The sequence below is a fragment of the Gouania willdenowi genome, chromosome 2, assembly GCF_900634775.1.
Source record: "Gouania willdenowi chromosome 2, fGouWil2.1, whole genome shotgun sequence".
NCBI classification, from domain to species: domain Eukaryota; kingdom Metazoa; phylum Chordata; class Actinopteri; order Blenniiformes; family Gobiesocidae; genus Gouania; species Gouania willdenowi.
This window is the reverse complement of record NC_041045.1, coordinates 8,624,994-8,634,293: the sequence shown is the minus strand read 5'-3', so window position 1 is coordinate 8,634,293 and position 9,300 is coordinate 8,624,994. Positions and strand designations below refer to the sequence as shown.

The window sequence follows — 9,300 nt, the reverse complement described above, 5'->3', positions numbered from 1 at the left end:
TCCCCCCCAATAGCTTCAAACGAACAGAAAGGAGAACAGAGGAGTACTTGACCTCTCTGTCAGCTCTGTCCTTTGCCACTTTCTGTCTCTCCATGTAAATACCACCTCTCACTCTGAGGACAGCACTGCTCTTAGAGCACAGACACACTATCAGGGCGCAGACACACGCTATCAGGGCGCAGACACACGCTATCAGGGCGAAGACACACATGATCAGGGCGCAGACACACACGGTCAGGGCGAAGACACACATAGTTAGGGCGAAGACACACATGGTCAGGGCGCAAACACACACGGTCAGGCCACAGACACACATGATCAGGCCACAGACACACATGGTCAGGGCGCAAACACACGGTCAGGCCACAGACACACATGGTCAGGGCGCTTCAAACCCACACAGATAAATAGATGTAGTCAAAGTAGAGTTACTGTACATACGGCTGCACTTTTAAAACAATGTGAAATGTTAAGTTTGGTATCACTGTAGAGTTACGAGAACTCAAAAAAATGAAGGCAATCGATTGGATGGATGAGTGGCTACTTGTACTTTTTGATAACAGTTAAATAAAAGTTTATTTTTAAATAATCCCTATTTGAAACAACAAACATAACAGGACTTTATCATTCATAGCATGTAATTATTTGATTCTATTAAGTTGTACTTAAGTTGTGTTTTGAAGTTATGCTTACTCATAAACAAATATAGTTATAGCAAATATCCATTTACTCAAAAATATTAGTTGAACTAACTCACCTAATTAAGTTAGTAGAACTTTTTCTCTAACTCTGAATATAAACTACTTAATCTCTTTAATTACTTTGAATGTTCGGGTTTACAGATGCATGTATATATGGGTTGTGAAAGGTTCAAAAACGCAAATAGGATCCAAAAAACATGATGATTTCCTGTGAAACGTAATGAAAATGAAACAATTGCATAAATAAGGAGAAATAAAGTGCTGCAACTTAATGTGAAAATGTAGTTTTTAGTTTGAGTTCAGCCATTCTCAACTGGTGGGTTGTGGACCTGTACTGGAAGGGTCATGGACAGCTGGTGAAAAATAAATACATTTTTAATGTCTCATGTTGGACTTGGCTTTTATTTTGAAAGAAACTTTTCTTTTGACAGGCATGCTGTGAAATGCATGTTGCACAGGAAAATATATAGATTTACTGTATGTTTAAAAAATAAAAAAAGTGTTTTCAACAGATGCTTTTGAGAGACTTAATTTGGTTGGTTAAATTCTAAAAAAAAAAAAAAAAAAAAAAAAAGTAGTGAGTCGCGATTTAATGACTGTGGGAAAATGTGGTTCTCAACTCAAGGTTAGGGTTCGGATTTACATTTAGATGCGATTCATTTTCGTGACAATTTCGCAATTCCCCGTGAGACTGGGTTGAACCAATCACACGACGGGAAAAGATTGAAAACTTTTTGATGAACGTTCTCATTGTTTAAAGGTTGTGAAGCGACTGTAAAAACCTAAGAATCATAAGTTTTGGATCAAGGGAAACAATAAAGACGTGAAAAGAAAATCACGGCCTCATCATTATATTTACGCCAAAATAATTGACTACTTACTTTCCCCACTCCTTCCATTGTCACACCCTAACTCCCTATCCCCTGTTCTTTCCCCCTAACACTACCCTCTCCTTTTATATCTTCCCTTTAATAAAGTGTTTCTTACCCTTCCTGAGGAAAAGCTGGTGATGGTCACATTTATGCAATAAAATAAATGCATTTATGTCATTAAAATAATAAAACATGCTTAACTGTCACTACATGTAGTATTGACCTTTGACAGTATGTGCAGACGAGATTAAAAAATAAAAAAATAAAATCAGAAAATAAAGGTCAAGGTGGCACATATTTCTACATCAGAGATTAAAATAATGTATATGAGGAATCAGATGGTTTTGGTCACATAAATCAATTCAAGTGGCCAATTTCACTGGGATCTAAGGTGTTTTGAGGTCATTCTCTTACTCCCTTTCAAATCCTATTATTGCATTTGTATTCGAGTGTGCTTCCGTTGGCCTGAGATGTAGAGACAGACATGATCATCTCTAACTTCAATAATATTTGGCTTTAATTCTACAAAATGTCCATATTTCAACTTTAAAGGACGCATGAGGTCATAACAAGACGGTAATTTGAGTTCGGAGCACCTGCAAACGACTTCACACTCTCCCACTACAGTCGTTTTGTAGATTTGCCCACTTCAGCTACGAGAGCGTAACGCTTTATACACATTATTACCCTTTGGTGTTTTCACATGCTTCTTCACACCCTGTCTTGAGTATTTTATGATGCAGTTTGCGGGAGGAAAGAGCCCTCCATTAATTATTAGCACATAATTCTCACAGACATTATGTGCTGTCGCTGCGTGTGAATTTTCCTTAATTGGAACTAAAGAGCCAAGCTCAAACTGGGAAAAGTACTCACAGATCAAAAGTACGTAACATTATGCATCCATTGACTACATGCAGACAGTAGTAGATGAATGGCAAACATTGCTGAAGGGCAAGCACGGTGAAACAAGTGTGACAGAGTGGAGTCTGAATTACTGCCTGGCAGTGAATTAATAGCAGCGCGGCGCACTCCTAGACAGCAAGACGAGCGATCAGATGAGTTGTGAATAATGGCACGGAGAGTGGGAGTAATCTTTGACTAACACACTGTGATCTCACCAGGTTGGAGCAAGGACACGCAGGCTGCTGACGCGGTCCAACCCACGACAGCATTCAGGGGTGTTCAGGTGCGTCCCGTGACCTCACTTTAACCCAACGGCCCAGCTTACAACAGGAGTCAAATGCACCGGTAACTTTATGCACCTACTACATCAATCTTCTCTGATTAAAATAAAGAGGGACAAGTTGGGAACAAGTGCTTGTAAAAATGCCGGATCGCCCATTTCTCTCTGTCTCTGCCAACTGGTGTTTGCCAGAGATAAGCTGGGTAAAGAGCGTCTCTGCCTGCGTGTTGACATAGACGCTTTACCTCAGTGGTCGTGTCATTCATCTCTCTTTATTGCTCTAAGTACAAGCATGTGTGATTGTCTCCCTAAGCTGTGATGGATTCACTTCCTCGTGGACCCATTAAAATCCACTGGTTTGACATGCCCGATCCAATGTGTTTGGGTGATGTCATCGATGCTCAGCTGCAGTTTTCCAGAATGAGCAGCAGAATTGATCTGGTTTTAATGGAGAGTCCATCACTATTTAACAGTTGTGTGCCAAGTTGGGAACACTTGATGCATCTCTGCAACACACTTCTTAGAAAGAAACATTTGTTTTTTTTTTTTTTTTAAATGCAAGTGAGAAGACACAAGATGAACTCCTCGGAGTCAGTATAACCCACAGTATAACCCCTCGGAATCAGAATACCTCCTCGCAGTCAGTAAACCCCTTCATAGTCAGTATAACCCCATAGAGACAGAATTACTCCTAGGAGTCAGTATAACCCCTTAGAGGCAGAATTACCCCTCAGAGTCAGTATAACCCACAGTATAACCCCTGAAAGTCATAAAACCTCCTCGGAGTCAGTAAAACCCTTCATAATCAGTATAACCCCTAATAGACAGAATTACTCCTCGGAGTCAGTATAACCTCTTAGAGACAGCACTACCCCTAGGAGTCAGTTTAACCCCTCAAAGTAAAAAAATAAGCCTTCAGAGTCAGTACAACCACTGGGATAATTTATAACCCTTCAGAGACAGATTTACCCCTCAGTATAACTGAGTATAATCCCCTCGGAGTCAGTATAACCACTCAGATTAGATGAATTAGTGAGGATGCGTTATTAATCCAAAATGATGAAATGCTGCTTTAGCAAACTGCGATAATGTAAATTGAGCTAAAATGAGCTTATAACGACCAAAATTATTCAAAAATACAAAAGAAATGTGGAATGTAACTTATTCTCAAATGTACACATCAAAGAAAAACCACTGTTGTAAACACGAGCATACTCTGCATTCCTCTGCTTTCTAAATCTAGTGTAAATGCTATTAGGCCACAGGGGACACCTGACTACTCAGAATAAATAAATAACAAATAATGCATAGGGAATGGTAAAGGTTAGGATCTAAATTATAACTAACAGTGTTTAAATCTGAATATTCATGTATTTTTCAATCATCGTAAAACATAGGATGGACTAATCTCATGGAGGCTTCAGATCAAAATGGGTCCCAGTATACGTTTGTGTCTTTGTGTGTATATGTTGACCATTGTTGAGTCCCCTGCATGAAAACAAAAGGAGATGTGGTCCAGAGGACAACATTGTATGTTAGGAGGCTGCAGAGCCAAACCATCCATCTAACTGTCATCATCTCTCCAGGTTAAAAAAAACATCTCAGAGACTTCTTGCCCCCCCCCCCGTCTAGCCCTGCTCTCACCTGAATACGACTGTCAGCCCATTAATAACCCAGTACAGCCACAGGAATCACCATTACCAGTTTGTCTAAACATTTAATCTCCACCCAAATCATAAACTACATGTGCAGGGGAAAGTAAAAAAGACAGAGAAAACACAAATCATCGTGTAAATGAAACTTAATATTTTCAGGTGTTCACAGACAGTTTTCTCGGTGCTTATATATCGCACAATTACAGTAATTTTTTCATGTCAAACAGTTGAAAAACTTCAAAACCCTTCAATTTTCCTTTAATTATGAGATAATATTTCCCTTAATTAAATAGAAATTGGTCACAAAATCAAGGAAATTTAAAGTGAAGATCCTGTTGAGACTGATATATATTAATTATTGCTTGGGTTTGGTTGGTTTCTTACATATTTTGTATTCTATGTACAAGTAGAAGTGCAAACTATGGCCCATTAATGCTAAAATTATTAATTTTCCTCCATAAAATCTGCGGCCGACTTGAGATAAAACTGCTTCGTCTTTGGCCTATGAACTAAAACGCCCCTGTAGACACTTTGAAACAAACTCAAAATGATGAAGTAAACAATAGTCAGCGTCTTGATATGGCATCCTGTCACCAATACAGTTCCCATGGTAACTGCTAAATCCCCTCCTGACATCCAGCAAACTATACCCCCGATGCCTAATGGTTTCCCTAATGATCCTGGTCCTAATGGGACTGTTTATGGTCTTCATTTGATAGCAGGGGCCCAGTAATTAGACTGCACCTCACTTCATTAAACAACAGGGTGAAGCACATAGCCCAGTAGCACGGTGGTAAAACACTCGCACCAAAAACTAAAATGAGACACGCCAGAAGGTCGGAGGCACTCATTTGGCAGCAGTGTCACAATCTCACCAAGACATTCCCTCTATTGCTTATCAATGCCTCTATTGTCTTGTACTCTTGTCTTGTCCTGCCAATGAGCTTCAATCAATGTCCATGAGGAGAACGAGACGCTCATTACAAAGCCCTCACACCCCGCCGATAAGAATAATAATTCAGAACACAAATCAGTCCAACTGATGGCTTTGGGAACTTTTAGGTGCTGTTTACACGACAACGTTTTGCTTCTGTTTTTGTTTCCAAAAAGTTTTGCTTTCACACGGCAACGTTTTCAAAACGATCTCCATTTACACGAGACCGCCGGAAGCACAAAAAACGATGTAGTAAACATGCCAGGCCAATAGATGGTGGTATGATTTTGCAATGAACCATAATAAACAAACACAAGTAAGAGTGTTTGTGTGCATCACTCACTGGATTTAAACTCCAACAAAGTGTTGATTTATTTCACCATCACTTGGATCAGGAACGTTTTTTATGTCTGCACCAGATTCTGACCAATCACAGAGCTGCACTACTTCTGAGAGATGTTTGACCGAACCAGGGGTCACGCTTAATTTCTATCTTTTTAACATGAACTCTGGTTGGACGCTGCGTGATGAAAGTGACGTGTTTTAATAAGTGCAAGGTGACGCACAAATGTTTGCTAAGAATGTGAATAGATGCTGTCCTCTGGTACATTAATGAATGTTGTTATAAAATGCATAAATGTCTAGTTTTTGACTCGTCGTGTAGCTGTGTGTCATATATGTAGAGAGTCGCTCTCCGAGTTGTGTGTTAAACCGCTGCGTAGTGTCTGTAGCATCACATGAAGCCATCTGTCATGTTTATAGTTTAGTGATAAACGAGTGGCTCGTGAATAAAGCTGAGTTATGAAAGGCACATTGTGTAACTTTTGGCCACAAGCAGTCAGTGAGGCCAGCCTCCCTTGTCTTTTCATTGTGTTTGCAGACAGTAGTTGACCTGTAACTTCGGGCTAAGGATTGGCTCTACGGGCTGGGGTATGAAGTGGGGCAAGGCTCGCGCCGCGGCTGGAGGAGCAGCCACCGCCGCCGCCCTCCTCTGTCCACCGCTGGAGGCCCGACGCTCAGCCCTCCTTGCTGCTTTGGCGGCGCTCCCCCCCACTCCCTGGCCTCCCTGGGTCGCCCGTCCGCTCCTTCCCAGGCGAAGGGGGCCGATGACGACCACTGAGAGCTGAACCTTATCCTAGTTACGGATCTGCCTTGCCAACTTCCCTGACAAAATAATCCAAGTATAACTATCGCGGCAATTAGTGCACCATTAACCCAACACAAAACTATCATATTGTGCTCTTTTGGCTGTAAACAGAAGCTAAAATTGTCGAAAAATGCCCATATGTTGTGACGTCACGTGGGAACTATACTATGTTGACACGGGGACACGGAGAGGGTAGCGTTTTCAAAAACTTCCACTCTGGAGCCTGTTTTTAAAAAGCTCAGTTTTCAAACACGTAAACGCTGTTGCCGTGCAAATGGACCGCCAGAACGCAACAAAATGTTTGCGTTTTCACAAGAAAACGTCCTCGTGTAAAAAGGGCCTTGGACCTTCTTTGTTTACCAGACGAGACAAATATGTGCATATTAGGAGGCTAAGTAACACAGTTTATCAATAAAAGGAATGGGACTATGTAGTCGTGTACAGTAATGCCAATAAGGACATCTAAACCCTTTATCCCTCACACAAGAACATTATTAAGAGAATCAGGATGTCAATATTTGCTTTTATTGCTCCTGACATTTAAAACAATTTGCTCTCACCAGAGATAATCCTACAGCAAAGCCTTACTTTATTTATGCGACCATGGAATAATATATATAAAAAAAAAAAACCTATTACACCCAGCCCTAATCTTTCAATGGAGCATTAACCAAAAGACAAGTTTGAAGATCTCACCCACGCGCTGCATTGTGGGATCAAGGCGAAGGTCACAGTAACCACGAGAAATGGCCAAGAAAAATACAAACTATCAAGGATTTCATGTGCTGAGAAGTGCAAGAAATGAATTCTGTCTAAAAAAAAAGGGTTTACAGTTCCTGAAAAGCAAAAGGAGAACTAGGCAAGACCTGTGTTCACAAGGTGAACACGTATCTGACCAATGAAAATTGGCAAATAGGATTATCCATGTGAAAGACATCTTAATGTGTGTATTTTGTTGTTGAGTAATGTCCCTTTATGTTGTTCTTTTTACTAATTAAATTGAAAATAATAATGCAGGAAAAACAGAAGACTGACCTTGACGTTAAATATGACCTTGAAAGAAGGTCACACATTAAAAGGAAATGTTGCTCAATGGTACCAATCTGAGCACTGTGTTCCAATTTGTGGCCAAGTTATAGGGAAAAAAGTATTTATTTTTTTTGTGACGTCATGAACTTTGACCTCTACCGATCTTTTCACTGGTAGGTCGTACAGCTTCGGTTCAAATGAATTCAGCGCACATTTGGCAGGTGGCGTGGGTTGATTCCTGTCAAAACTATAATTTTATTTTATTTATTTATATTTTTTCTTATGAATTCTTATTTTCTTAAGAAAAAAAAGAAAGAAAAAAACAACCGGAAAAAACCCCCAATTGTTTTAACTGTTGTCATTGATGATTATAATACCGCTTATCAAACAGGAAAGTGTTTGATAAACATATTCATATTTATCTTAAACTATCCATCGCTGTAATCTTTAGAACACATCAAAATGTCAGTGACTTTGTGACAATCCAATGCCATTATATCAAAATGCTTAAATACTGAGTTTTTCCCTCTTTAAAAACAGATCAAAATGCTCTTTAAGTCTTTCTCAAATGCTTGAGAATATTCTCCGCAGCATAAAACACGAGTATAAGGCCCACGTGAGAAGTATGATTTTTTTTTTACGAGTCATTAAAAGGCTTTAAACACGTAGCGAGACTGTAAAGGCTCCCTTCTGATACCTTGTCATCTGTTCACAGTTTAAAGCCTGCTTGTGGTTTTATCCCTCATATAAAATCTATTCAGACCAACACTTGAAAAGAAGTGTAGCCGAGATCTACCAGGTTACAGACAGTCTTATTGTAGACATTTAACAGCATTGGAATGATTTTAATTAAAATAATATATTGAAATTGAAGTGCAGAAAAACTGTAACGCTTGATCTTTGCCACTAGCGCAGCAGCATTTTGACTGAATAGCCTTATTTTCAAAATCTACACATTAAAATATATGTTTTTGAGCATGAGAAATCAAATTCTGCCCTTCGAAAATTGAAATTATTGAAAATAAAGCAAAAACAAACTGTCTGTCGGTGATGTTTTAAATAAAATACCCCATGCAGGGACATGTTTCAGGACTGTAATCATGTGCAGAATGCATTTATAATACTAGAAGATGTAGTACGGCTTATCTAAGGTCGACCGAAGCATTCAAAATCTAATTAAACTTCACTGATAAACAGTACAAGCTCTATTTTTATTCAAAAAAAAAAAAAAAAAACATAATTAAAGGGGCCATATTAAAACAGTTCCCTGTGGTCTAAATGACATATCTGTGATGGCTTTTGGTCAAAACATAACATGAATTAAGCAACAGACAAGGTTCAATACCCTGTATTACCGAGTTCTGTGGCAGCGCTCTGTTTTGGGGGGTGTGTCCCCCTTTCCTGCCCCGTCCACTGTGCGTAGAGGAGCCAAGACAGCAGTCTGTCCCTCCCACTCCACTACAGTGACACAGCTACAACTCACCTGGGAAAAATGAAAGCGGTTAACTTCTTGAATAAGCCGACATCCATTAAAGCGGTGCTGTTAATTCTAAGTGCTGGGAGAAGTCACACCAGCTTCTCCTCTTCTTCTGCTCTTCTAACTACAGAAATAGTGCATTTAAGGTGATAATCATTTGTTTTGTTCAACCGCTGCGTTGACTGTGTCACAAATGCTTCAGATCAGCAATACGAGGCGATAGAATAGGTACTGGGGGTGGAGTTGCCAGCAGAGGGGAGTGTATTCTTGAAACTGAGCAATTTTCTCTGTGTTGTAAGACT

The 9,300-nt window shown here is 39.7% G+C and overlaps 1 protein-coding gene across 6 annotated transcripts in view; it reads right to left on the bottom strand.

Annotated features, from left to right (window-relative positions):
- LOC114475571 (receptor tyrosine-protein kinase erbB-4-like) overlaps window positions 1-9,300 on the bottom strand; it is a 344,779-nt gene that overhangs the window by 179,960 nt on the left and 155,519 nt on the right. The gene's annotated exons all lie outside the window — the stretch shown is intronic.